We start from the raw sequence: 5,461 nt of genomic DNA, 5'->3' as shown, positions 1-5,461 counted from the left end.
TAAAATATCCCTGGGAAATTTGCCAAAATCTTCTGAGAACTATTTCCTACATTTGGAGTAAAATTTCGCCCTTGTTTTAACAATGCAGAAATTATAGCTTATATGTCTCCGATCTGATCAAGCATATTTTCTTTAGCAATCTCTATACAGAGTTAAATATAAAGATATTCTTTATGCTGCTACAATCAGGTAGCACCTCACACCCACCAGAATGGCCATCATTAAAAAGTCTACAAACAATAAATGCTGGAGAAGGTGTGGAGAAAAGAGAATACTCTTACACTATTGGTCAGAATGTAAACTGATACAACCATGGTGGAGAATTGTATGGAGGTTTCTTAAAACACTAAAAATAGAATTACCGTATGACCCAGCAATCCCACTACTGGTCATATACCCAGGAAGTGAAAGTGAAAGAAAGTGAAGTTGCTCAGTTGTGTCCAACTCTTTGTGACCCCATGGACTGTAGCCTACCAGGGTCCTCCGTCCATGGGATTTTCCAGGCAAGAATACTGGAGTGAGTTGCCATTGCCTTCTCCAAGAGATCTTCCCTACCCAGGGATTGAACCTGGGTCTTCTGCATTGTAGGCAGATGCTTTACTGTTTGAGCCACCAGGGAAGTCCACCATATACCCAGAGAAAACCATAATTCAAAAGACACTTGCACTCCAATGTTCATTGCAGCACTATTTATAATAGCCAGGACATAGAAGCAACCTGAATGCCCATCAGCACAGGAATGGATAAAGAACATGTGATACACATATACAATGGAATATTGCTCAGCCATCAAAAGAACAAAATCTGCTCATTTGTAGAGATGTGGGTGGACCTAGAGTCTGTCATAGGGAGAAAGTGCGGCAGAAAGAGAAAAAAGATATTGCATATTAATGCATATATGTGTAATCTAGAAAAATGTTATAAATGATCTTATTTGCAGAACAGAAATAGAGAATAAATGTATGGACACTAACAGGGGGAAAGGGGAGTGGGATAAATTGGAAGATTGGGATTGACATATATATACCCTATTGATACTGTGTATGAAAATAGATAACTGTGAGAAGCTACTGTATAGCTCAGGGAACCCTGCCCAGTGCTCTGTGGTGACCTACATGGGAAGGAAATCCAAAAAAAAAGAGGGAATATATGGACACATAGAGTTGATTCACTTTGCTGCACAGCAGAAACTAATACAACATTGTAAAGCTACTGTACTCCAGTAAAAATTAATTTAAAATGGCCATCAGTAAAAAGTCTACAAATAATAAGTGCAGGAGAGGATGCAGAGAAAAAAGAAGCCTCTTACACTCTTAGTGGGAACGTAAAGTCATGCAGCTGTTGTGCAGAACAGTGTGGCGTTTCCTTAAAACAACTAAAAAGAAAGTTATATGAGAGCCAGTGATTCCACCGCTGGGCGAAATGTCTGTACATTGAGAGAAGACTAATACAAAAAGCTGCATGCATCCACTCCAAAGTGTGGGAGCAGCGTTCACACTATAGCCTGCGTGAGAATCTTCAGTGATATGAGGTTTTTTGTTTTTGCTTTTAATGCTTAGTGATTAAAAGAGAAGTTTCTTTGAACTTCCTATAGACTTTGTGGCTTTATTTCTCACACTGGCTGATAGTATGTGCTACACAGAATCATGCTTTGCAATGAAACAAACAATAACAACAAATAAAATATAGCCCCTCACACTTTTTATTTTTAAAAGGGCTTTCATGCTTTTCGATTCAAGTTTTCCTCAAGTCAAAGGGGCCCTGCTGTTGTAGACAGATAATAGCCAGAGTAAACTCTATTTCCTTCTTTGCTAGCTCTGTGACTTAACTATTGAGCACTCAGCCAAAGGGACAGGGGAGACAGGAATCCACCGCTCCCCATGCCTTGGTCAAGCTGTGTCATCCAGCAAGAATTCCTCCAAGCTTGGAGATGCATTCAAGTTTTGTGTGTGTCAGTAGTTTATAGCTTTGTTTTTTTAATTGCTGAGTAGTATTTCATGATATACCAGAGTTTGTCTAACCATTATCCTCTTAAAAGCCTCTGACTTGCTCCCACTGTTTGACTACTGTGAATAAAGCTTCTATGAACATGATATAAAGGTTTTGGGGAGCACATAAATTTTAATCTCTCTGATGCTGAACAGCACAATTTCTGGGTCATATGATAATTATATGTTTTGTTTCATAAGAAACCACCAGACTGTTTCCCAGAGTGGCTGAACATTTTCCATTCCCATCAGCAATATACGAGTGATTCAGTTTCTCAGCATCCTTGCCAGCACTTGAGGTTATCACGAAGTTTTATCTTGGGCTTTCGAGGGGGCTCAGTGGTAAAGAAACTGCCTGCTAATGCAGGAGATGAAGAAGACATGGGTTCTATCCCTGGGTTGGGAAGATCTCCTGAAGGAGGAAATGGCAACTCACTCTAGCATTCTGGTCTAAAATATCCCATGGACAGAGGAGCCTGACAGGCTACCATCTGTGGGGTCACACAAAGAGAGTCAGACACAGCTCAGCACTCATGCTAAGTTTATTTTAGCTGTTTTGATGGGTATTTGGTGATGTCTCATGTTGTTGTGTTTTCGATGTGCATTTTCCTAATAGGTAGGTTAATATATATATATTAATAGGTTAATATATATATTATATATATTATATATATATAATATATATATATTATGCTATGCTAAGTCACTTCAGTCGTGTCCGACTCTGTGTGACCGCATAGACGGCAGCCCACCACGATCCCCCATCCCTGGGATTCTCCAGGCAAGAACACTGGAGTGGATTGCCATTTCCTTCTCCAACGCATGAAAGTGAAAAGTGAAAGTCAAGTCGCTCAGTCGTGTCCAACTCTTCGAGACTCTATGGACTGCAGCCTACCAGGCTCCTCCGCCCATGGGATTTTTGAAGCAAGAGTACTGGAGTGGGGTGCCATTGCCTTCTCCCATATATATATTAGATAACCTAATATAAAGGTTAATCATATTTTCATGTGCTTATTTGCCATCTGTACATTCTCTTCAGTGAAAGGGCTCTTCAGGTCTTTTTAAAAAATTAATTAATTTTAGTTGGAGGCTAATTACTTTACAATATTGCGGTGGTTTTTGCCATACATCGACATGAATCAGCCATGGGTGCAGATGTGTGCCCTCATCCTGAACCCCCCTCCCACCTTCCTCCCCACCCCATCCCTCTGGGTTGTCCCAGAGCACCAACTTTGAGTGTCCTGCTTCATGCATCAAACTTGCACTGGTCATCAGATTTACACATACAAATTTCAATCCTGTTCTCTCAAATCATCCCACCCTCACCTTCTCATAGTCTAAAAGTCTGTTCTTTACGTCTGTGTTTCTTTTGCTGCCTTGCATATAGGATCGTTGTTAGTATCTTTCTAAATTCCATGTATTTGTGTTAATATACTGTATTGGTGTTTTTCTTTCTGACTTATTTGACCCTGTATAATAGGCTCCAGTTTCATCCACCTCATTAGAACTGACTCAAATGCATTTCTTTTTGTAGCTGAGTAATATTCCATCGGGTCTCTTTCATCTCTTTTAAAAAGTACTTATGTATCTGGCTGCGTCAGGTCTCCGCTGCAGCACAGAGGACCTTTGTTGTGTCATGCAGGATCTTTTGTTGCGGTGCACAGGCTCTCCAGCTGTGGCACGGGCTCAGTAGCTGCAGCACCCAGGCTTAGCTGCTCTGTGGCCCATGGGATCTTAGTTCCCTGACCAGGGATCAAACCTGCATTCCCTACATTGCAAGGTAGATTCTTGATCCCTAGGCCACCAGGGAAGTCCCATTTCTTCATATCTTTTGCCTGTTTTCAAATTGCATTTTTTAAAAACTGTTGTTCCCAGAGAACTTTGTTTACCTAGGTAACAGTCTATTGTTGAATATGTAGCATGCAAATACATTTTCTCACTCTGCAACTTGTTTTTTCATCCTCTGAACAGGATCTTTGCAGAACAAATGTTCTTACTTTTGATGGGATCTGAGTTACCAAGTTTTCCTTTGATGTCCAGTCTAATAACTCTTTGTGTAGCCGTAGATCCCAAAGATTTTATTTTTTCCCCTATAAGTGTATTATTGTTGTGTATTCACCAAGTTGTGTCTGACTCTTTGTGACCCCATGGACTGTAGCCTCTCAGGCTCCTCTGTCCATGGGATTGCCCAGGCAAGAATACTGGAGTGGGTTGACATTTCCTTCTGCAGGGATCTTCCTAACCCAGGAATCGACCCTGCATCTCCTGCATTGGCAGACAAATTCTTTACCACTGAGCCACCAGGGAAGCTCAAAAGTTGTATAACTTTATGTTTTACATGGACGTGCATGCTTAATTTTGAGTTAGTTTTTGAGTAATGTGTGATGTTTAGGTTCTTTTTTTTTTGCCCATGAAAGTCCAATTGCTTTGGCATCATTTTATGAAAAAGTTGTCTTCCTTCCCTTAAATTGCTTTACACCTTTGTAAAAAAATCAATTGGGCATAAATGTTGAATTATCTGTACTGGTCATTGAACCTGTGTGTTTATTCCACTTACTATTATAGCTTTTCAGTGGGCCTTTGTATCAGAACAATTCCTTCTATTTTATTCTTATTTAATTTAGCTATCCTCTAGCTTACACCTTTCCATGTGAAGTTTAGAATAAGCTTGTCTATGAATTTCATTAAGCTGGTTGTTCAACTTTGGGGGAGATCTGACATCTTCACTGTGTTGAATCTTCCAATTCATAAACTTCCATTTGATTTCTTTCCTTAGCATTTTGTAATTTTCAATATACAGATTTTGTGCATATTTTAAAGTGTAAATCTAAGCATTTCATTCGCTTTCAGAATAAATGGTGCTAAATTTTGATTTGTTTCTACAGGTTAATATATAGAAATCTGACTGATATATATGTTGGGATGATTTTTTAAAGTTGTTCCTAGTTCAAAGACCTCCTGTAGTATTATAACTTTTCATTAGTTAATTCATTCAGCAGATATTTACTGGGAGCCTTCTGTATGCCAAGTTCTAGGTAATAGGGATAGAACACTAAAAAAAAAAAAAAAAAATTAGAATTCCCTAGTGGTCCAGTGGTTAGGACTCTTGAGTTTTTACTACCAAGGCCCCAGGTTCAATCCCTAGTTAGGGAAATAAAATCCTACAAGCCATATGGTGAGGCCAAAAGATTAGGTAAAGTTTCTGTACTGTGGGAATTAAATTCTAGTTGAGGAGTAGGAGAAGGGGGCAGGGGGTGCAGAGAGGAAACAAACAAAAAGTATCATGTTGTAGATGGTGATAAGGGTTATTGTGAAAAATAGTGCAGATTAAAGATATGGTGACCACATCATTTATCTTCCAAAGTGGCACATCTTTCAGGGTGACAGATGGCACTGACCAAGTGGCGCATAAACAAGAGGTGTACACTTGGATCCTCCCAGCAACCTGGTGTTTATTGATATGTTCCTTAAAG

General features: G+C 39.5%; 1 non-coding gene across 1 annotated transcript; it reads right to left on the bottom strand.

Annotated features, from left to right (window-relative positions):
* Positions 1-547: 547 nt before the first annotated feature.
* Positions 548-619, bottom strand: TRNAC-ACA (transfer RNA cysteine (anticodon ACA)). Its single transcript has one exon. It is a non-coding gene; the product is annotated as a tRNA-Cys (tRNA).
* Between the last annotated feature and the right edge of the window lie 4,842 nt (positions 620-5,461).

The sequence above is a fragment of the Capricornis sumatraensis genome, chromosome 14, assembly GCF_032405125.1.
Source record: "Capricornis sumatraensis isolate serow.1 chromosome 14, serow.2, whole genome shotgun sequence".
Taxonomy (NCBI): Eukaryota; Metazoa; Chordata; class Mammalia; order Artiodactyla; family Bovidae; genus Capricornis; species Capricornis sumatraensis.
This window is presented reverse-complemented; position numbering and strand designations above follow the sequence as displayed.